The sequence below is a fragment of the Emydura macquarii genome, unplaced genomic scaffold (genome assembly GCF_026122565.2).
Source record: "Emydura macquarii macquarii isolate MOO-44397 ecotype Brisbane River unplaced genomic scaffold, CSIRO-AGI_Emac_v2 contig_212, whole genome shotgun sequence".
Classification (NCBI taxonomy): Eukaryota; Metazoa; Chordata; order Testudines; family Chelidae; genus Emydura; species Emydura macquarii.
The window spans coordinates 5,658,259-5,683,255 of NW_027130349.1; the positions used below are offsets into that span (position 1 = coordinate 5,658,259).

The 24,997-nt window shown below is 42.2% G+C and overlaps 1 protein-coding gene and 1 long non-coding RNA gene across 6 annotated transcripts in view; one reads left to right on the top strand and one right to left on the bottom strand.

Annotated features, from left to right (window-relative positions):
- The window catches only part of MIB1 (MIB E3 ubiquitin protein ligase 1), a 115,734-nt gene that overhangs the window by 57,776 nt on the left and 32,961 nt on the right, over positions 1 to 24,997 (bottom strand). The window lies entirely within an intron of this gene.
- Positions 5,101 to 23,458, top strand: LOC137152240 (uncharacterized). 2 transcript variants are annotated; one of them, XR_010919501.1, is made up of 3 exons: positions 5,101 to 7,500; positions 22,141 to 22,230; positions 22,977 to 23,458. It is a non-coding gene; the product is annotated as an uncharacterized lncRNA (long non-coding RNA). The 2 variants fall into 2 exon arrangements; XR_010919502.1 differs by having other exon boundaries at positions 22,144 to 22,230.

The window sequence follows — 24,997 nt, forward strand, 5'->3', positions numbered from 1 at the left end:
GGGCCTTTACAATCTTAAGGACCCGTTCATGGACTGGGACGGCCACTCTCGCTGGGGCAGCCACCACCAGCACATTAAAGAGGCTATCTTCGGCCTCTTTTAACTCCTTCACCTCCAGCCCCAAGCTGGAGGCCACCCTCTTAAGCAGTTCCTGGTGCACCCTGAAATCTTCCAGTAGCGCTGAGAGGTTCCGGTGAGGAGGAAGAGGACTGCTGAGGCGCGTCCTGCGGGTGTGCTCCCTTCTGGCGAAGGGTTGCACCCGTTGAGGGTCCCTCCATGGGGTCCGACTCCTCGTCCTAGGAGTGGTGTCTATGGGCCTTCTCCTGTGCCAGAGGCATGGACTGCACCCTCGATGACATAATGGATTGGGGCCCAATAAGGCCATTGTTGTGGCCATTGATCCTGGGGCCAACCCGGGGCTGACTGCGCCACAGGCTGTGACGCTTTGTGGGGGCATCGGCTCTCCAGATGACTGTCCACCCTGGGAGACCCCGAGTCACTGGACCAGCGGTGCCGTATACGTCCTCAGTCCCAGGCGCCCTTCCGAGCTGGGGACCACCCTCTCGACGCCTCCGACCTGGGGGACGATGAGGACTGCCTCCGTCGCCGTGAGCGGTGCCAATGAACGTAGGTGTGCTCCGAAGAGCTAGAGGTACCGGAGCGTCATCTCAGTACCGATGATTTCCGGTGCCGCTTACCTTGCGGCTCTGCCAACACTTTCGGTGACCAAGGTCGGCGCCGCTCCGAACTCCTCAGTGTCGAGCTAGGCTCTGGCAACCAGGTTCCGCGTCATGGACTGCATGGCACAGGGCCGGGTCCTCCGACGGCGACTGGGTTCTCCACCGTCTCGGTACGGGAGAACTCCTCGGTGCTGGGGATCTGGAACGGGAGCTGTTCGAGCACTGCCTGGCAGACCTTGACTGGTGCCGCCTCCTGGCATGTGCTGCCTCCGGTGCCAGGGATCGACGTCAGTGCCGAGAGGGAGACTCCATGTCCTGTGCCGGAGTAGGTCCACTCGACGACGCCGACCTGGAGCGACTGCTGGGGGAGCGGCTCTGCTCTACGCTCGGAGAGCGTCCAGCAGGAGATCTTCCCTCCCCGTACCAGGGATCTCCACCGCCACTCAGGGGGACCCAATGCGGGTTTCCCCCGTGACACCGGCCCCTTCTCCCTCGGCAGAGAGGAGGGGCAAAGGTGACGTGGGCAAGGCCAACAAGGCTCTTGCCACCTGAAAAGCCTCGGATGTCGATGGCGTCGGCAGGGGCACTCTCCCACTCCCAGGAGTCAGGGAGGCACCCTTGACCAGAGATGCAAGCACCAGAGGAGACTCGATGGGCCGGGTCTGGTGCAGCTCCGTTCTCGAACCTGCCCGTACCGACAGCACAGGGGAGTGCCTGCACTCTGCACGCTGCTTCTTCCTCTTTGGTGCCAGCGATGTTGCATGGTGCCAAGTCAAGGCCAGTGCCGGTGGTGCACTCTGCACCGAGGTCACGCTCGGTACAGAAGTGGAGCGGGCTGGCTCGGACACCGGGCGGAGTGCTGCCTCCATCAACAGGGCTTTCAAATGGATCTCTCGGTCCTTCCAAGTCCTCAGTTTAAAAGCTCTGCAAATCTTACATTTCTCTTTCCTGTGGGCTTCCCCCAAGCACTTAAGGCAGAGGTCGTGGGGGTTGCTGAGCAGGAAGCCTTCCCGCAGGAGGCACACAGCTTGAATCCCGGCAACTGGGGCATTGCCCAGCCACTCTAAGTCCCCACAGGGACTTGCCTTATCTCTAACTACACTTAACAAAACATAACTAAAACTAACTTAGAATATCAAACAAGTTCAAACAAAGGAAATAGTACGTGCTGTGAGCAAGGCTAGTTCCAGCAACCGTCACAGGCGGAAAGAAGGAACTGAGGGGGCCTGGGGCCAGCAGCACCTCATAGACTGCGGCATGTGCGCGGGGCTCCAGGGGGCGCCGGAGCTGGCCCTACGGGATCTGCTAAGGGGAAAAAAGTTCCGGGTAACCATGCACAGAGGCGTGCACACACCTATAGTGGAATGGAAATGAGCAAGCACTCAAAGAAGAACATGAAGATAACGCATCATGATTTTCCCATATGCTCCAAACACAGACAGCTCAATTGGACAATTCAAAGTTAGCCAGCACAGAAACCTTAAACATGGCCTGTTTTACAGTCCACACTGAGAAAGAGCAAGCAACTTCATATTTTTCAATTTTCTAGCATATATCCATTTATACACATTCGTCTTAGAAGTCTTTTTGATCACCTTCCTTTGAAGCATCAGAGATGACAACAACTGGATATAGAACATTGGATGGTGAGAGCCAGGGCTGAGAGGGCACCTAGCTTCCATTCTCTCAGATGCTTGGCTGGCTAGTTCTTGCTCACATTTGCAGGATTTAACTGATCACCATATATGGAGTCAGGAAAAATTTTTCTCCCAGGTCAGACTGGCGGTAATATTGGAGCAGATTCTGCAACCTCTGCAGTGTATATGTATGTGTGTCACTTGCCGGGATTATCTGGGTATCTCTCACTTAATCTGCCTTTACGGGGGCCTTGAAGATCCCTCCTTTTATCTGTCTGTGGCACATAATTGTCTCTTCTATAGACGGTAAAACTTTGGTCTAATTTTAGTTGTTGGGTTTGGTATTCAGATGCTGGGTAGTACAGGTGTCCTTTGATATATAAGAGAGCAGACTAAATGACCTGGTGGTCCCATCTGGCATTGAACTCCATGATTTAGTCATTTTTCCTATTCAACCTAGTTCTATCTACTAAAACTGGTTAATATTTTCTGAATTTTGGATTAAAATTCAAATATCCAATTTCAACAAAAAAAGGAATGAATGTTTGTAAAAATGTCATCCCTTTTTCAACCAGCCATACAGAGCTGGTCAAAGTTTTCAGAATTTCTAAGTTCCCCTGAGAAAGATTTCGGAGGGAGTGAGAAAACTACAGTTAACTTTTCATAAGGGCAAGAACCTCATGAGAATGGAAGGAATAAAGTGTGCAGGGGTGTAGGGGACCTCTTTCCTCACCCAATTATTCAGGGCATAAGATGACTTTTGAGTTGCCTTGCAATTTACCAGTGCATTTTCTATCAGGCCCCAGCTTTGGAACCCACTCCCCACCTCTTTAGCATGACTAACAATTTCAACATATTGCACTTTCGGCAATATCAATCAGCAGATAAAATATTGCTTAAACATAGTTTTTATCTATAGACTTTTTAGTGGTGTTCATCCACTGTATGTGAACATGTCACAAACAATAATTAATTTATTCTTCACACCCTCTGAGGTAAGAAAGTAACTCCACTTTATAGATGGGGAATTAAGGCAGAGAGATTAAGTGTCACATAGGAAGTCTGACAGACATTGGAAGAGACCCCAGATCTCCGGATTCAAAGTAACATACTTTACCAAAGGTATCCTTCCTCTCCTGTTAAGGTTATAAAATAAGATGGGGAGTAGGGGAATATTCTCCTTCAGCAATGATAAATCTCCCAATAATTTACATTTTGAGGTCTATCATTATGGAAAAGGACCAAAGACTTGTATGTAATGAAAGATTAGGTCTCCAAGCAGTCATTTCACGTTCTGTATTAAATTTGCCAGAATGATGAGTCATAGCAATGTTCCTTTTTAAAATGTTAATAACTTTTCAAGTTTGACTAATCAAGTAATCTTTGGTATATCATGCACAGGATCTCAGCTAGCTGAGTACTAAAACCTAGGTTCTCTATTTATGTAAAAAAAAATTTAAACCACTTTTAGGATAGATACTCTTGTTTAGGATGTCATCTTTCAAGAACCCCTTGTACAATTTACTTCAAATTAGGTAGAAATATTATATATTTGCCCTAGTCCTAACTTACTAATTTTGAGGCCAATATGACATCTGGATTTTGAAAGAGGTGAGGGGAAAGAAACTGGGTTTATACAGAAAAGCTCAGCTGAAACTTCAGCTTTGGAATAGGATGTCACTGCACAATGTGATGAATACAAATTACAATTCAAGAAGCAAGGAAAGGGGAGGGCTGCAGAAAATATTGGTCATTTCCAGTCAATCTTTTGCAACTCAACTCTTATATCATGAACATACTGCAACTCAATATATCAAGCCAACACTTACATACATCAGGATAAATTAATGATGGAGTGGTTTCTTGTATTTGTGGGGTTAGGTTTAATCCTAAACACTGAACTGTTTGGTTATATTTGGCATTTATTCTTTTCTCCCTACTGACAAAAACATTTATCCTGCTCCTGAGTGCATACAGCTGTTTCCCAAAGAACACTAAAGCACACTGTTCCAAAGGGATTTTTTTCTAGAAAGATACAGGAAGTCTTAACCGAGTTATTTTGGATTCACTTACTATTGTCTGTGGTACTTAAAATGAAGATGGCCAGCAGTTACCCCTAGCTATTATTCTCTTCTGGAGTAAATAAACTATCTGTTCCACACTGAAAATTCAAAAATTAATTTTCAGATTCCAAAAGTATAGCTACTTTATTTGTTAGAAGGCAGTTTATATGAATGGAAATAAAATCTGCAGCATGAATATTTTTAAAACTTCTTTTGCAAGAAACATTTTAACAATTTTTCCAAAATAATGGCACTCTGCTTAAATTAGTAGTCCCTTTAAAAGCAAATTTATGCAGATTAGTATTATAAACACATTACATAATGATAATTTGTCTATTAATAAAAGCACAAATATTTTCTATTTCCCAAAATCATTTATGACTTTGCTTTGAACAGGCAAATAGCACAAAACTTATTTGTTAAATAAATTTAAGGTTTATAGAAAAAACTTTAAACTAGCTATATAATTAAACTACAAGGCCACTTAGGCCTGAGGCTAAAAAGCCTATTATTCATAGCATTTTTCACTGATCAAGAAAACAGGTTATACAATCTGTTGTGGCAGCAGAGGGATATTTATTGTTTCATATCTGCCTAAAGATCCTGTCTTGCTACCGCCAGAGCTTTTTTTTTTTTTTTTCTCTCCACAGTGTTTCTAAGTATAGTGACAACCACATCAGGCTTTACTAGTAGCAGTACAAGCTCAGTGAAAATCTGGGAAATGTAAGTGGAAACATGAGAGACGGCTTTATTTGGCAGTGCTAAAAAAATATCAGGACAAATGGCTAAGCAGTGTTGGGACAGCAGGATGAATAATCAATGAGCAGAGAGTAAGATAGAGGCTCCCTGAGATTCTGGATCGACAATCGACAGCTGAGAGACTATTTTTTGCAATGGTTGACTAAATATGGTCAGGGAAGAGAGAGGCACAAGAGAGCCTGTTTGCCTCGGAGTGCATGTTTCAAATGCTTAGCTGCCTATAAAGCTGTAACAGTTTTGCTCATGCCCTCTGAGTGGGAAATACAGTTAGTTTCTTCTATAATGTGCATGTGGGAGCCCTGACCTCACTAACAGACTTGACCTCTGGAAATGGAAAGTAGCCTCAACACAGATCTGCCTACAGTTAAGCCTGGAAACTTAACCTCAAGCAAGAACAGATGCAGTGCAATGTCTAAGGACCTGGAAGAAACCTTTTTTTTTTTTTTTTTTTTTTTTAAAGATACTTCAACTTTTTCTCTAATTATTTTCATCTGTCAATGGGCTGAGTTCACCTTCCCAGGGCTTCCTAACTTCTTTCCTTGGACACTTTATTCTTAGCCCAGCAGCCATAAGGTATTAATTTCCATGCAACTTCATCCATATTTTAACATTCCAAGAAAGGTAGCAGCACCAAGAAAGCTTCACTGTTCACACTATTTTGCTTTGAAGTTTTATCTATTTAAGGTGGTAAGGTACTGTGTTCACTGAGACCTCCCCCCCTACTCCCCCTCGCATGTAATGAAGAGCTGAATCAGACGAACACTCAGGATGAGATGGCTGCTGCTGATGTATCTCTCTAGGTCACTACCTCTCTTCCAACTGCAAATGCTGCATGATACTAAGCTTACAGGTAATAGAATGCCAGGATGCCGGTGTTATTCTGCACATTTAAAGGATACCTCTGACTTTCTGCATGTTTAACTATTATTTACTAGTTTGTTTTATTGTTATACTAATGCCTCTATTCTGGGCACAGCTTAATTTCAGTGTGTTACAGTATCAAGCATTTGTAGTGTAAAGAGCAGACTTAGCGAAACTCCAAATTTCACAGCAGATATTTGACAGATAGATCTTTTATCACATATGCTCTAGTAATGTATTGCCACGCACTGGATTTCTAAAAATCAAAATGACTTAATTTTAGTGAAAAGCATCACCTTACCTTACAGATCACATCTAATTCAAACATTTTAAAACTATATTTAAAAACAGTCTTTAAAAAATATAGTGCTTAGCTCCAAAATAGATGTCATATTTTTAAAGTGCTCTACTTTAGATGTACATTAAGACAACTCTCATTTTAAACCTAGAATGTGCATGCTGTAATTCTAATGCTGCATTGCTGTTTCTCCTTGTAGTACTGTGCTGTCTACTGCCACACTCTGATTTGCTCTCTATCAGCTGCACTAGCTTTTTGTCACGGGCTGCAGAAATTTTTTACTTCCACCGCTCTCCCCTTTTCTCAGGGCTATTAAAATTACTAATTTTCAAGCTTATTTCAAATTAACATTTCTAAAACTGGAAAGGCAAAGTCTACTCTTACAATAACTGAAACTGACTTTTTAAAAAACCTACTAGCTATAAATTAGACAATCAATCTCCACCTCTGGCAGTTCTTTAAAAGTCACACACTGCCAGCACACTGAATGTTTACTGGTCATTAAAAGCTGATCCTGTACCTCTGAACCACATAATAGAATGCGAGGGAAGAGGACAAAATTCAGTGAAAAACAGATTAACTCTTAACATTTATATTAACTGGCATTGATACTGCAAGCCTGAAAAAGATTCTGCGACTGAAGCAGGTGAGTGACTACACAAACTCAAAAAAACTATTCCAGAAGTGCTGAATAATCATTGACTCTCACATGTGACCTATGGCCTGCTAAAAGCCCAAATCCTGCTACAATAGTTTTTTAAAAAATTCAATGTCGTCATCTTTTCAATCAGCAGGATCATCAGCACTGTGGGAGTTTGGTTTTTTTTTTTATTAAAAAAAGTCAGGATCTGCAACAGAAAGAGATACTCCTGGGGAAAGTTGGCAGGATTTTTTTTGAGTGGGGAGGGGGTGAAGGTTATTTCCTTCCATCATATTAGATGAGTTTATACTTCCCTTCAGGATACTAAATGCAAACTGCGTACCAGCATGGAAATCTGGCAGGAAGACTCAAAGAAAACTGAAGTTTTACGGTGGACTACAATTATCTATTCCAAGCAAGTACTTTGCAAAGCCACCCATCTCCCTTCAAAGTTGGCCAGCCAGAATGAACACCAAGAGACAACAAAAATCTGGATAAGTGCTTCAAATGCCCATGTCATCACAGAACATGGAACTGAAATATGCTTTACGCTACTATGCAGGTAAATTGCATTGTAAAGTTCAGTCTTAGTAAAAAGGTTAGCTTATAAACAAGTTTATCGTAAGATTGTTTTCAAAGAAATGACAACATGCATTTTGCACCTTCTAAAAAGGAAAGGAATGAAAAAGCAAAGTACTTTCAGATCTTTGACAGATAGCTGAGCAACTATACATATTCCTGTCCAGAGTACATACTTCTTTATGTACCCATATGAACATACAATGCTATGGAATGTAAAGAAGTATGTATTTTTGGCAGGCACTGAACGACCAGTAAGAGGAAGCTAAACTGCAGCTGGAAGAAAGAGGTCTCCTATTGTTTGAATGGCTTTCATGTGGCAAATTAACTTGGTAAGAGTCAGGTGACACTTGCTACTGCCAAAGTAAAATCACTTATTGCTTATGAACCATGAAACATTATCCCAAGTCACTTACTTATTTAGAGGGTGGGTAGAGAAAGTTCTCTTATTGGTTGTAGATATATTATAAACACAACTTTTGGGGTTTTTTAAATATAAATTCAAAATATAAGGTTGGAAATGCAAGTAGTCACACTAGAACATACTGGATAAAATATATAAACTAACCGCAAAACTAACAGTCAATCCTATTCAGAATAATCTTTTATACCATAAATTCAGTTGAATAAAACAGACTTAAAAAAAAGATTATCTAATTAGAAATGAGGCATGTGATTAAAAAAATCTTAAGTGTGCATACCATGCTCTGATTCCAATAGTTCTCAAAATTAAGTCAGCCTAATAACCCATAGACACTGAGTTTAGTAGTAATTAACACTGGTAAGAAACTGCTTGGCAGTTAGCCTTTGACTTAGAAAATAGAAGAAAAATGTTTTCAAAATCATTTTAAGTGTGATACCATATTCAAAATGTAATATTTTAGAGACATAAGTTTGGTCTTTCTCCAAATCAATCCTTATTAAATTCAGTGAGAGCCTGGATGGAATAAACTGCAGTGTCAGGTTCCTGCATGTAAAGTGACAATGCAGAGATTTCTAGGCCACAGCTGCCAGTCAGCGGATTAAGGCTATTGACAGATTCCAAAACGAAAACACAGGAATGACACACACAGGATTCCTATGTTTTTCTGAAAAATGTAATCTAATTTTAACAAAACTGACTAAGCAATTCTGAATTACATACGAAATCATCAAACTTATACTGCTGCTCCTTCAACTCCACCTAAAATTTCAGTTTTAAATTACAAAACTCCTATATTTGGTAAGCTGTAATTGTAAAAACTATGTGGGAAATAAGAGAAGGTGAAGCCTTCAAAAGTAGTATGGGATTTATTTATTTCTAAACGTAATATTAATTTAAACACACCAACATATTCAGGTTCTGACTAAAATCACTCAACACAAAGAAATTCTTAAGTAAGGAATGACTTGTGCTGCATCAATTCAGCTATGTATAGATATTACAGGAGTCTCCAATAGTAGTCCTTGTATATTATATATGATTGTCATAACAGACACATTTGGCCCAGATTAAAAAATAAAGATTCTGAGTCCACTCAGGTTATTTTAACATTTTTTAAATTCTGGGATCTTTTTTGTGTCAGGAAAAGAAAATCTCAAATGTAAGAAACCCAACAAAGGATAATCATGCCTTCAAAAATATTAGTTAATTGAATGTGTGTGCCATTTTTCAAAGAAGACATTTTCAATCCCTACAAAATACCAAAAATTTGATATCACCAGCTTTTTTTTTTTTTTTTTTTTTTTTTTTAAGTATATAGCTAGAACTGTAGAATTACACTTACGCAAATGGAATCAAACTAATGTAATTGTTTTCATAAGGTAATTTTTAATAAATTGGTCTGAAAGTGATTTCCCGCATGAACAAATACCTTGGAATGCAGCCCGTAAACAACTCCAATCTCCAAATTACAGGCTGGTTTATAATGGAAACAAGCTAAACTATAGTAACTCTACTAGAAGTTATAATGCTGTTCAGCTAGGTAACGTCAAATTGCGTCTAGGCTCGTAACTGACAGATTTACAGACAGAGCTAAATTCACTGTTGAAGTAAATGGATGCAACTTAATTTACTTCTCCGAAACTTTCCTTTTTATGCCAGCAATCAGTTTGACCCTCAATCTACATATCTGACTAACTTTACTAAGGATCAAACTTATTTTGACAGGTTCTTTATAACTGAATCCTGTCTTGCAATGCCATAAGACAGCAATTCTACTTCGAAACAAAATGAAAGTTCTCAGAGAGATATAAAAGTTAAAATTATATATTGACACTGCTTCTTGCTAGCTCATGTTAATATATCTCTAAGAATATACTCAGTCACTCTAAAATGTCACATCCATCTCTTAGATCAGCTGTTCAATTTTAACTGAGCACACGCTGGACTCTGGGCATCTGCTGACACTGTTGTAACTCAAACATTTCAACTGTGACTGACAGGGATAACAGATGCTGACATTATCAAATGCTGCACTGCTGTTTTCCATGGCCCTTTTTTGCCCCGATATGGCCAGTACATGAAACTGTATTGCCATCCAAAAAGCACACTTGAGCAGCTGGATCTTTAAAACAGCTCCTGTATAACTGGTAAAAATAGAAGCCACTTTTATAGCTGTCTTTAATGCTTAAGTTCAAATGACACACCTGCTATGTTTCTATTAGGATAGATGGTGTAAAGAATATATTTACATAAATCTCATCACCAGATTTCACAACAAACAGATGAAGATTACACTTGACAGGAGCATTATTAGTGCATGGTTTGAACTAATGTCTCCCTGGCAAAGCTTAAAAAAATCACAGGTCTTCAAATGCAATATTTGTCTGTTTAGTGTACCTACTGCCGTTTAACACCACAAATTACCTTTAAGAAAATGCATGCAACACAAGCACGTTTAACTCTACTTACAATACATAATGTGTTAAGAAATCTTCACCTAAAAGAGGTCAGAAGCATTGCTTTAGATAATTGAAGAAAATTCCAGATAGCTAACACCAGGTATTTGTACAGAAAGAGAAAGCATGTGTAAACAGAAAAAAATTCCCTCTTACTATAATGGTATATATGGGAATTCCTAAAGTGAACACTTAACCAGGAATGTACTGAAAAGAATTTAAAACACTTGACATTTATAAGAGGAAGGCGAAGATATTCCTCTTTCCACAACCTAATCTGTTACTGGGCTAATCAACAGTTGTACCAAAGCAACAGCAGCAGCAAGATAGCTGGGGGCAAAGGGGAGGAAGTGTTGCCTTCTCCAATGCAATTTAATTTAATGAGTAAAAGGATTAAATGTAAGCGGTCCTAAACAAAAATCCAACCACTATTCCAGAATTAAACAATCAAAAAGAAAAACGTTTAATACTACAACTGTACTTTGACAGTTGTATAAAGTTACAAATTGTGCCTAAAAAGATGGTCATTGAGAAAACAAACTGGTATATTGTATAAGCCATTCTGGTGTAAATTTTTCCTTCCTACCCTCCCTCCAAAAATGACTTAAATCTTCAATTACTTTAAAATTTAAAAGCAAAAAGTGTCAATAGGTGTAACATTTATAGCTGAAATCTGTGTGTACTTTTAAAATTGTACATGTATAGTAAAGAAACTCACAGCTGTTTTGTTATAAAGAGTTAAAACATTCCTGCCCTCCAATGCTTTGCTAAAGCTGGTAAAATGGAACCAAATCGCCTCTTCAATGGATTTGGTCCCCTTCAACCAGCTGTAGCTATGCATTGATCACTACAGGACATCACTATTTTCAATAATGGATTTAACACTTGTATAATGGCAACTTTGAACATGTTAAACTATTTTGGACAGATTAAGTGTATGCACACTGTCAACAGAAGGACGAGGGTTTAGCTGATTGCCATATTTGGGGTCGGGAAAGAATTTTCCCCCAGAGCAGATTGGCAGAGGCTCTGGGTTTATTTTGCCTTCCTCTGCAGCGTGGGGCAGAGGTCACTCGCTGGTGGATTCTCTGTACTTGAAGTCTTTAAACCATTATTTGAGGACTTCAGTAACTCATTCATAGGTTAAGGGTCTACTACAGGAGTGGGTGGGTGAAGTTCTGTGGCCTGCGTTGTGCAGGAGGTCAGACCGGATGATCATAGTGGTCCCTTCTGACCTTGAAATCTATGAATCTATTAAACAAATCTGAAAATATGGTATAGTTATACTTCAGGATGACCTAGAGGCTGTATTTCTAGATAAACAACTACTTGTGGAATTACTTGTGTTTCACTGTCTGTTCTTACTCAGTAAAAAATGGTGCTAGTGGTAATTTCTGTAAAAAAAAATTAGGTATTCAAATAAATGGATTGTTCAGTGATGTATTGCTTCTTGGTTTTTCTTAAAGGTTTCTCCCCCCTGCTTTAAAAACGCATCCGAAAAAAAAAAGGGGGGGGGAGGAGAACATATTCTACCATCATATTTTCTCTGTTTCACAGGCATTGTACTAGAAAGGAAATTCCTCAAGGGAGCGGCTGTATATGCATTTTGTACATATTGACAAATATTATTTACAATTTACAGATAATCTTTGCTTGAATTTCAGCCACAATGCTCACTGGTACTCTAGGAGTGCTAGAATACATAAGCCACCATGTGCATTAGTTCCATGCCCCTACTTGCTAGTGAATGCCAGAAGCGAGGTGCTAAGGCCATTGCTGGAGGCAAATTTTTAAAGAAGATTGTTAGACCTTTATTCAAACAAACAACTTTGCTTTGCTGACACAACTATCAAACGTCTCCTATTCTGGGAGAGAATAAGTCCTGGCAGAACTCCTCCAGCAACCTCTAGAGTCTTTAGCTTTCTGACCCCATCTCCATACTATCCAAGTGGTGGGGGACAATCTTGGAGTCAAATGTCTATGACAAGTCTTTTAGATCAACTGCCTTCAATACTACTGACAAAGTGTTGACACGCTTGAAGACTCTGGTAGGTCTTACACAATTGCTGTTAACTTCTGTTTGCTGTTCATTAGTAGGATTAGCAACTTGTCATGAAGTGAAAAGGAGAGGTATAGTACACACAGCTACTTCTAGATGCCCACTTGGCAAGTTTCAAGAAGTCTGTTGCCATCATCCATCTAAGGTTTTAACAGTAAGCTTTGCTGTATAATCCAAGCACTTCCAAAGTAAATTAAATTTATCTAAATTTGGCAAGAGGTTTGGGTCCATTTGCGATGTGGTCTTCACACTCATTTATGTCTGTCACTTTGAGGATGGATTACTGCAGTGTTCTCCACATAAGTCTATAGCTTCAAGCTATGTGAAAATTATAGTTAAACACCAAAGTGCCACATGACATTATGGGAACTCACGAGGTGCAAAGACTGCACTAGCTACAAACTTATTTCTAGATACAGGTAATGTGCTGATTTTGATTTAGAAAGCCTTAAAGTTTCTGTCCCTTCTATTTAACAGACTGCTGCTCTACATATGATATAACACAACAGTTAAGAACAAAGTACCTGAGCTAACAGTTCCCTGGTTTTAACTGGGAAGGGGTTGCCAGCAGGGCAATGAAATGGACAACCAATAGTGTGAGAGCTGTGAACAAAACTGCACCTGGGACTACACAAGCCACTCTGGCAAGAGATGAGTGGCCATGAAACTTTCAGAACAAAACGCAAACCTCATTGATTTTCCCTTTATTTCTTCTCATACCAATGTGGAAAATACTCCCTCATTCATACAAAAAAAAAATGTATGAACTAAACAAACTATTTCTTCTACAGGTTAAAAAATAAGGAAAGAAGAAAAGGAGATTTAAAAAAAAAAACATGCTCAGGAGGCATTCAGTTATATATGGGAGCCATTCAAGTACCTCAAGTACATACATAAATCTACCCTTCCCTCTTCAGTTGCAGTAGTATCGAGGTACCACTGTACGATTCAATCATTTATATCTGGAATATTTTCCCACCTCTCAATCACAGTTTTTAAGCTTGTTACTGCAGGAAAGCTTCTATGAAACATGGGTTTGCATCACACTCTGAGAACAGTCAGAGCAAAGCTCATTTGGATCTACCCTGGGTTGGCTCCACACTGGGTCCCCATCATGGAAGAGAAAGCTTCCAGCTCCCAAAATTTTCCCCCTGGAATCAGATAGCTTCAGTGACCCAATAAGCAGTTGTCTCAATGAATAAGAGTGGTCTTGACCCCAAATACAGAGAATTACAGTAGTCTAGTCTTGAGGTGAAAAACATGTGGATCACAATCACTATGCAGGGTCCATCGAATCCTAGCAAGCTAGAGACAGAAGATAGTATTTTTGGCTACGGCTGCTACCTAGATATCAAGGACCAGTGATTAATCTAGTAAAATACCAAGGCTTCAAGATTCTGATAGTGAAAAAGGCAAACACCTTCAAATGAATGCAGCTAGTCCTTTGGCTAGTGACCTGATTAGCTCCTTAAAGTGTTTCCTATTTCAGATACTGTGGTGATGAGTGCTGTAGAAATATTTAAGTGTCATTTTCCTATTCTTAACATTTTCATTGGGTTTAAGTGTAGTTACATTCAAAAGCAACTAAAAATGTTACTATGTGGTCCTGTGTTTATTATATGTGTCTGATTCTATATTGATACTGCAAATTACAAGTAAAGATCTTCCTAACTTCCAGTCATGAAAATGTAAGAGTTAAAAGTCAATCGGGTTCTCTTCTAATGCATTAGCCACAAAAATTAGTAAAGATTCTACAGGCCAAGCAACACTCAGTTACACATCCAACTCCATTAGCTTTTCTGTTACGAAACAATTTCATTACCTTTCAGCTCAAACAAGTAACGAAATTAAAATATTAACACTTCATTAATCCATAAAATGCTGTTTTAGTTGCATGCAAACGACATCACGTTTTCCATGATATTTGCACTTAATGCTAATGTAAGTGCTGGACTGACAACGCTGGAGAATGCCATTTATCTATAAATTGCTCTTCACAAACGGTGAGACAGTGAAAGCTTTCCAAATTGCTTAAATCATGCAAAAAGCCAATTACTAAATTATATACAAATGAAGATTTTTTAAAAAGCAGGCAGTTACAGAACACAACAAATTATAATTTTAGGTCAACAATTAAAGAATGAACTGTTACACATACATCAAAAATGGCAAATCTACTTTAATAAATACGCTATTATAAATGCATGTTTTCGATGTAATAAAACTATTGTACCATCTAGGGCAAATTTAACATGACAAACAAACATGCTAATTTTACACTGCACATGGCTTTAGAGGAATATTCTTGTAACTCTCCTTTGTAAATCAGTATTTAGTATTCCAAAAAGAAAAGATTAAGACACCACGGTTGCATGGTTAAACGCTCAAATCAGATAATGCCATTGTTACAGTTTATGTGCAACCCAAAACTGCCTATTTATGAGTGTGAATTATAATATAATCTTTAATTACATGACCACTTTATTTAAATATTATACATTTCTATAATCTTATACATGCAACTTCATCTACTAATTTATAATAGTTTGCATATGCCAGACAGACAAAACTCATTACTACATTAAGGAATCCTCACTCACTCAACAACTTACAATACGCATGGCATGTTACATGGGGACTCCTACAAAGTTGTGTCTCATTCATGACCATTTTACAAGGTTATCAAATATATTATATATTACATTGTTACTTGAAAAATAGTAACTTAAGATGGTATGACTCAAGACAGGAATGTGATCATCACACAAGGGGACAGTTAAGGTTACATATAGAATCATAACCACGCCATTCTCATATTTGAATGCCCAATATTCCCTGAAAGTAATGGGTAAATATTGTTTTTAAAAGTCCCCATTTAAACTATTAAAATTATATCACTTAACTGTTTAAACATTAACAAGTCCACAATCTACCCCACGTATATACTGTCTTTGTCAAGTATCTTTACTAACAACAAAAACAGTGTTATGTGTAAACCCACTTTTTCAATGACCTGCAACCTCATTAAATTGAAAATATTGATACATTCCTTTCAGCTTTATAAATCGTTTAAATTACTCACCAAAGATGAAAAAATGGGTAAATCTGGAGGAAAAACTAACTGCAGTAACTTCTTACATAATAGCCTCAAATATTACTAATACCTTTCAAAAAAAATATTTGCAGAAAGTCACTTTTCAGAGGCCATTTTGTTTAATTTTTTTACATAATATCCCTGAGTCATCGGAAAATACAAAAAGTCCGATTAGAGGAAAAAAAGGTTCAGAGTCCAGTTCACATGAATCGAGTTTAAAAAATGCTGCATTTCAACTTACTACTGATTTTTGTTAATTTTTCTTAACATGTTTACATGCGCTGGTGTCACTCTTGTGCACAGACGATTAACAGTAAGGCCAGCGTTAGAAAACACACGTTCTGCAGGCACAGACGATCCTGGAATGGAAAGGTAATGCTTAGCCACTTTTCCATGCCTTGGAAAACGCTGTGCATTGACCTCCCACCACTCCAATGGACTGCATTCCAATGAAAGACAAGGCTCCCTGAAGTAATTTTCCAGTTCATTTTCCACTGCATTCTCCTCTTTCTCCTTTTTTGGTATAATCTTCACCTAAAAGAATCACTACAGCACTCTTTTTAGTTTCATGCATTTTTCTCAGCACTGGCTCTATGGGCTCAACTGGTTCAGCACTTCTTGGTTCAGCCACAGCACTCTGAGGTTCTTCTAACATCAATGCAAGTTGCAGAAACTTTGATTTAGCAGTGATCTGGATGACAGGCGAAAGAAACCACATGTGTTTATGACGTGGATCTAACAAGAAGGCAATAAGTGCAGGTTTCTCATTTATGGCAGGATTGTTGGGTTTCATGTGATGCTCCAGAGAGTGACGAACAGGCGCCTTGAAATCTGCGACTTTTCCATTTTCAACAGGAGCTTCACTTCCGAGGTGAGTTTAGAGAAGATTGTTCCAAATTGGATAAATATTTGAAATTGAAACTGACTGTTCAGCAGATATGGCAGTTGTAGCACATTTTAAAGTGAAAAGTAGTGGCAAGATATCCTCTATTAACTGCCATTGCTCATCTTGCAGCTGAAGCTTTTGGGCATCAGATTGTTTGTTACAGAGCTATCTGAAAGCACAGCTGTTATACCCCACCTTTGCTCACTGAGTATTTCGAACATGTCACATAATGAATTCCAACGAGTTTTACATGACTGGATCAGATGGTGTCGCTTAACCTGAAGCTGTGTTTGTTTTCTTCCGAGTGCTTTTGCAGCCACAGTGATGTGACAGAAGTGTGCAACTAATCTACTTGCAGCTGCAACAGCCCGATCCACACTACTTGAAGAAAACCCATCATTTATGGCTAGCTGCAAAGTATGGGCAAAACAACTGACAGATTCACATGTGACATACCTCGGTGTGTTTGCGAGCACAACGTGGCCTGCATTATTGTGTATGCCTGGCAAGACACAGCCTGCCAGACCCCATCTTTCCATTTACTATTTAATTTTTCAGCAGGGTTTTCCACTGTATATCATTCTGCCATACTTTTGGTTTGTAGAACTGCATATTGAAACTCCCAATTTTCAATATAATGGCAAGTAACAGCCATGTAGCTCTCTATATTTAATGCTGTCCAGCAGTCAGTGGTGAAAGCTACTTTAACAGCCTTTTCCAATTTTTCCCAGAGAGACTTCACACAGTCTTCACAGCACTTCTCTAGACACGAGGTTACAGTCCATCTCACAGGCACATAGTATTCAGGTTCTACAAAACTCACCAATGCACGAAAACCTGTACCCTCAATGACACTTACCGGCAGCACATCTGTAGTGACCATGGTACACAACAACTCCAATAATTTTTTGGCACATTGTTTTGCATTTTCTTCAACTGCCAGAAACAAACAGTCAGTGTTGTTTGATTTTTGTCTTCCTTTCCACGTGAAACAGAGTGATGTTTCAGCTTCAAATGATTCAGCATTCCTCCGGTGCTATTTGCACACCTCAGCTCTGTTTTACACAGTTTACAGTTAGCCATATCTTCTGTTATTTTTGTGAAATGATTCCAGGCATTATTCCTTTATGATCGCTCTATCTTCAAACTATGGGTGCACTCACTGCTCTGGAAAAGTAGCTACCAGCAACCACGATAATCTACATGATGATAGGTTTAACGCTATCCTAAGTGTGATGTCAGTTCTATAGCAATGGTCTTAACAATGCAAAACCTAGTTCCACATACACTATGAAAGGAAGAAAAGTACACAGACAAGGAAATAAGGCCCACATAAAATGACACAAACCCAGTTCTCACAACACAATTGCTACATAATTGCTCGTATTGCTGCGGCATTTTTAATGTGCATGTTTGGTAAAATATACCAATCTGTTTTAAAAGTTAACTGCAATATATTAACAGTAAGACTAATACTTATCGGTTAACCGCTTAATATTTTACATCCCTACCTGAAAAATTCCTAGGCTTACACTGTTTAAATTAATTAATTAGGCCAAGCCAGCCCTTGCTTCACTGGCAGCATACCTTGCACTATTAGCAGCTCATGCGTGAATAAAACTATCAACCATGCAAACTACCAAGCTCCTATGGAGCCCTTACTCTGCACAATTTCAGAAATACATATACTTGAGAATGTGGGTATCTACCATACATCCAAGCACAACGCAACCTACCTGCCTTCCACAAGTAGAAAGTTGTTAAAAAGACCTCTTTCAGTTATGTACACGTGCAAAATGCAGCTTTCAAAACCTCATAACTCCCAAACCTCAAATTTTCACTCAAATACTCAATGACTCTTCTTAACAAAGGTTCTATCCCTTCAAAATTTCAACTCTCTACCCTCAGTTGTTTCACCCATAGAACAGTTTAATGGTTGTATTCAAAAACGTTTTTGAAAATGATTGGGAGAGCATCTCCTTCCCCCTCACCATATTCCCAACCATCAGACCATTATTCCTCATACTCAATAGCTGAACCATTTTTGCATAAAGTCTCTCTCCAAAATTTCACTTGAGAGTAGAGATCTGGCTTGATGCATTTCAGCATAATACAGCAGAAACTCAGAGTTACGAACACCTGAGTTATGAACTGACCAGTCAATCGCACACCACATTTGGAACTGCAAGTACACAATCAGGCAGCAGCAGAGACAAAAAAATGCAAATACAGCACTGTGCTCTGTTAAATGTAAACTACTAAAAAAAATAAAGGGAAAGCAGTGTTCTTCTTCTGCATAATACAGTTTCAAGGCTGTATTAAATCAATGTTCAGTTGAAAATTTTTGCAATAACAACCATAAAATTCTGTTCAGAGTTACAGACATTTCAGAGTTACAAAGAAAGAATGGTTACATTACCTCGTAACTGTTGTTCTTCGAGATGTGTTGCTCGTGTCCATTCTGAATTAGGTGTGTGCACACACATGCACCAGTGCCAGAAACGTTTCCCCTACTGTATCCGTAGAGCCGGCTCTAGTGCCCTCTGCAGCGGCGCGCGTATGCGCCCGTACACAGGGTGCTGCCGGCCCCCCTCCCTAAGTTCCTTCTCGTGGGAACTCCGACTGAGGGGAAGGAGGGTGGCTTGAGGAATGGACTTGAGCAACACATCTCGAAGAACAACAGTTACGAGGTAAGTAACCGTTCTTTCTTCTTCAAATGCCTGCTCGTGTCCATTCTGAATTAGGTGACTTACCAGCAGTAGCTCCAGAGGCAGGCAGGAATTCATGGACGTGACAACTGTAACACCGCTCTGCCAAATCCAGTGTCGTCCCGAGCTTGCTAAGTGCTGGCATAGTGGGATGCGAAGATATGTACTCAAGACCATGTAGTGGCTCTGCGGATGTCCTGTATGTGTACATGGCCAGGAAGGCCGCTGATCCATGACGAGATTCGCTGGGATGACACTGGACGCCCCTTCATTCAGTCAGCAATTGCGACAAAGAGCCATGTGGAGTGGTGGAAAGGCCTGGTACTGTCGATGTAGAGCTCTCCTTACAACGAGGGAATGGAGACATCTCTCTTCACCACAACTGTGAGGTTTTGGACAGAAGATCGGTAAAAAATGTCCTGGTTGACATGAAAGTGGGAAACTACCCTCGGCAGGAACTCAGGGTGAGGACAAAGCTAGACCTTATCTGTGTAAAAAAAAAAACATGTATGGAGGCTCTGAGGTCAGTGCTTTAATCTGAGACCCCCTCGTTGAGGTGATTGCCACCAGGAATGCTACCTTCCATGAGAAGTGTGTGAGGGAGCAGGAAGCCAATGGCTCAACAGTGGCCCAGTGAGCTGGGAGAGGATGAGGATTGGGGAACCGGGTCTGAAAGTGGGGGAAAAGCCTCTCCAGACCTTTGAGGAATCTGGCTGCCATCCCATGTGAAAAAACTTTTCTACCTTGTACTGGAAGATGAAAGTTGGGGTGAGTGGTAGATACACTGGAGGGCAGGGATAGGATACAGAGTGACCTAGACAAATTAGAGGATTGGGCCAAAAGAAATCTGATGAGGTTCAACAAGGACAAGTGCAGAGTCCAGCATTTAGGACAGAAAAATCACATGCACTGCTACAGACTAGGGACAAACTGGCTATGCAGCGGTTCGGCAGAAAAGGACTTGGGAGTTACAGTGGACAAGAAGCTGGATGAGAGTCAACAGTGTGCACTTACTGTCAAGAAGACTAACGGCATATTGGGCTGCATTAGTAGAAGCACTGCTAGCAGATCGAGAGACGTAATCCCATTCCCCTCTATTCAGCACTGGTGAGGCCACATTTGGAGTACTGTGTCCAGTTTTGGGCCCCTCACTACAGAAAGGATGTGGATAAATTGGAAAGAGTCCATCGAAGGGCAACAAAAATGATGGAGTACATGACTTATGAGGAAAGGCTGAGGAAACTAGGCTTGTTTAGCCTGCAGAAGAGAAGAATGAGGGGCGATTTGATAGCAGCCTTTAAATACCTGAAAGGGGGTTCCAGGGAGGATGGAACTAGGCTATTTTCAGTGGTAGTGGATGACAGAACGAAGAGCAATGGTCTCAAGATGCAGTGGAGAAGGTCTAGGTTGAATATTAGGAAAAACTTTTCCACTAGCAGGATGGTGAAGCACTGGAATTGGTTTCCTAGGGAGCTGGTGGAATCTCCATCCTTAGAGGTTTTAAGGTGTGGCTTGACAAAGCCCTTGCTGGGATGATTTAATTGGGGTTGATCCTGCTTTGAGCAGGGGGTTGGACTAGATGACCTTCTGAGATCCCTTCCAACCCTAATTTTCTATGATTCTATGAAAGTTCGATATTGCAGCTAGGTACACTTTGACAGATAAGAAGGCCAAACCTTCTTGGTTCAGGTGTAGCAGACAATCCAAGATTACCTGTACAGGTAATTTCATTGGTGAGACATTTTGGCGAGCCACCCAGCAGGTGAAGCGCTTCCACTTGGCTAGGTAGGATGCCATGGTGGAAAGATTTCTGCTTTCCAATAGGATCCTCTGAAGCTGGGCCGAGCAGTGTCGCTGTTCCCTGCTTAACCATGGAGCATCCACTATCAGGTACGGGGAGGTCAGATCTGGGTGGAGCAGCCAACCCTGGTCTTGGGAGAGAAGGTCCAGCCACAACAGGAGTGACCAAGTGCAGGCCATCAATAGTTCTAACAGCATTCCTAACCAATGTTGGCTACCAACATGACCTGTGCTCTGTCTGTGTATTAAGAGATATCAAGGGGGAAAAGTGTACATGAGACCGCCCAACCACAACAGGAGAAAGACACTGATCAGGGAAGCATCTCCAAGCCCCAGGAGGAGCACAATTGATTGCACTTTCTCTTCTCCCTGGTCATGAAGAGGTCCACTTGGGGAGTATCTCACCTTCAGAAGATGAGGTCGACCACCTCCGGGTATAGCAACCACTTGTGGTGAGAGCAAAAGGTTCTGCTTAGGTGATCCGTTAATGCATTCTTGACCCCAGGAAGGTGCACCGCCTCCAACCGTTGCAGCTCATGCAGAAATCCCACAAGTGTATGGCCAAGGATCTGGCCCCCTCCCTGGCCTATTGATGTAATACATGGCAGCTGTGTTACCCATGAGAACCTGCACGACCTTATTGAAGAGGTGGGGTAAGAATACCTCACAAGCTAGTCGGATTGCTCTGAGTTCTCTGACACTGATGTGCAGAGACAGTCCGTCCTTGATCCAGAGGCCTTGGGTCCGGAGCACACCGCAGTGGGCTCCCCATCCTACTTCTGAGGCATCTGAGACCAGTGACAACGTTGGCCATGGAACCGCGAATGGTACTCCTGTCAGCATGTGGCACGGTTTCATCCATCATGACAGAGAGGTAAGTATTCGAAGGGGAACCGTGAGTATCATGTCCAAAGGGTGTCTGGACGGAGAGTATACTGACGCCAGCCATATTTGCAGCAGTCTGAGATTCAGCCTGGTGTATCGGACCACAAAAGTACAAACCACCATGTGGCCCAGTAGACTGAGGCATACCCTCGCCGTGTTGAGTGGGTGGGCCGATAGTTGGGCTATGAGCTCAGACGTTGTCATGAATCTGGTTTTGGCAGGAGAGCTCTGGCTTGTGTGAAGTCTAGGACTGCTCTGATGAACTCCATCCTTTGGACAAGTATAAGTGTTGACTTCTGTTAATTTATTAGCAGGTCCAGCGCCTGACAGGTGGCTCGTATGACCCTGATGCTGCATTGGACTTGTATTCTTGACAGACCCCAGATGAGCCATTCGTCCAGGTAAGGGAAGACCTGTACATCTCTGCGCCTGAGGTGGGCCGCCACCACCGCCATACACTTGGTGAATACACATGGTGCAGTCAATTGGCTGAATGGGAGCACTGTAAACTGGAAGTGTTGCGTGCCCACCACAAATCGCAGGAGCCTCCTGTGACCTGGGAAGATAGAGATATGAAAACAGGTGTCCTTCAGATCGAGGGTGGCGTATCTGTCACCTGGATCCAGAGAAGGGATGATGGCTGCCAGGGAGACCATGTGAAACTTCAACTTCTTGAGGAATCTGTTGAGGCCACGCAGGTCCAAGATACGTCTTAGTCCCCCTTTTGCCTTTGGGATTAGAAAGTACCGGGAGTAGAAGCCTCAACCCCTCAGTCCTTGTGGGACCTCTTCCACTAACCCACCTGCAAGAGGGTCTGTACCTCCTGTATGAGGAGTTGCTCATGAGATGGGTTCCTGAAGAAGAATGGGGAAGGAGAGTGGGAGTGAAATGAACCGAAGGGCGTAGCAGTAGCTACCATACTTAGCGGTCTGACATTATGGTGGCCCAGAACGGGAGAAAAGAAGCAAGGCGAGAGGAGAATAATCAGGAGTCTGGATCTTGGGTAGTGTCTGGTAGATCACCCCTGGGCACACCTTCAAAAACTTTGTTTTCCCCCCCCAAAGGGTGATGACTCAGGTCCGACTGCGGGGCAGAGGCTGATGAGTGGCCCAGACAGTGTTTATAGCCTCTATTCTTTTTCTTGTAGGGCTCTTCTTGATGCTGCCCCCCCGAACCGCTGTTGCTGATAAGGCCTAAAGTCCCTTCTAGCAGAGGATAGGATGTAAAGTCCCAGGGAATGCAGCGTAGCTATTGAATCCTTCAGGTCGGCAAACAGAGCTAAGCAATAGAAGGGGAGGTCATGAAGGGACTGCTGGACCGCCGGACCGCCATGGAACCAGACGATTGAAGCTAAGATGCTCTCCTCATTGATACCGCAGAAGCCATTGACCACGCTGCACAATCAGCTGAGTCCGATGCCGCTTGTAGGGAGGCTCTAGCCACTATCCTCCCTTCCGCCAGAAGTGCCTTGAATTCCTGTTTGGAGTCATATAGCAGGGAGTCAGTGAACTTTTCCAGTGACTGTCAGATGTTAAAGTGGTACCGTCCCAACAGCACTTGTTGGCTGGATACCCTCAGCTACAGGCTCGCTGTCGAATAAACTTTGCGACCAAATAAATCAAGTTTTTTGGCCTCTATTTTTTGGAGTTGAACTCATCTGGCCTTGTCTGTCGGGCTCATTAGCAACCACCAGACATCCCAGGGAGGGGTGGGTGTAGAGGTATTCAAACCCCTTAGCCAGCACATAATACTACTTCTCTGCCTGCTTAGGTATGGGGGGCAGAGAAGCAGGGGTCTGCCATAGTGCCTTGACCAATTTTACTACTCCCTTGTGTACTGAGAGAGACACCCAGGATGGGGCTGCAGATGCCAAGGAGTTCATCCACCGGCTCTTTAAGCTCCTCTATCTTGAGGTTTAATTTAGCCGCCACTCATTTTAGCAACTCCTGATGCTTCCTATAGTCATCTCTAGCAGGGCAGCGTGGTAGGGGCCTGCTACTGCCTCATTGGACGAAGAGAAGGAGGAGGCTGACAATTGTGGGGGGGCCAGATCCTCCTCCCTGATCAGGGTAACCCCTGATGGATTGTCTGATGGTGTGTCTTCCTGGTTGGGTCCCAGATCCAGATTCAGTGCCGTTCCCAGGGCTATCAAGGATTGTGGAAGTGAGGTTCCTGCAACTGTTTGAGATTGCAGTACTGTGGCCTGTGGAAACCCGCACGGGTTCCAAAATTGCCAGCCACTGACTCTGAAGCCATGCACCCACACGTGGCAACATGGGGAACCCGGCCATTTGGCTGGAAGAACGTCCTCTTGGAGGAACTATAAATTCTCCCTCTGAGTCTGAAAAGAAGCACTCCCAGGCAACCATGGGGTTTCCAGCACCACTCACCCTCCCATGCCACCCCTTGCATGCCAGTGCTCTGATGCCGGACAGCGGCGCTGGAAGCCCAAGCATTAGGTGTCCCGTGACCAGATTTTGTCCTTCGGTTTCCTGTAAGGACTTGGCGAGCGATGCCAGGGCTCTGGAGATCTGCCTCAGGAATCCACAGATTGGTGCCGGGATCTTGGGGAACGGCGATCCCGACGTCTCTCGGTGCAGTTCTGGGGATCAGCACCAAGTGTCTGGTGACCACTGGCGGACTAGTAAGCCTGGTGATGGTGGCTGCTGTGGCAGTCTTGATACTGGCTTTTCCTCTTGATGAACCCCCCCGATGGGGTAGCTTTTCCCCTCCCTTGGAATGGGCGTCATCAGAATTGCCAGGAAGTCCTTCATTGCCTGGAACGCCTCCAGCCTTGGAATCGGCGGCGGAGCAGATGCCGGGCCCAATGCCCATGCAGGCAGAGATCCCCTCAATGTCAATGGGGATGAGTGGCCCAATACAGGTCTCACTACCACCCCTGTGCTTCTCTTAGTTGGCTTCGGTACCGGTGAGCATCCCCTTTCAGCATGAGTCTTTTTTGGCTGCTTCTTTGGCACCAGAGAAGTCTAGCAGTGCCTGGAAGACGACGGCATCGGGGGGGACGCTCTAGTCAGACCTCGATTCCGATGCTGGTCTAAGTGTCAATTCCATCAAGATTGGCCTTGAGCCTGATGTCTTGGTCTTTCTTAGTTCATGGTCAAAAACCTTTGCAGATTTTACACTTCTCCCACATGTGAGCTTCACCTA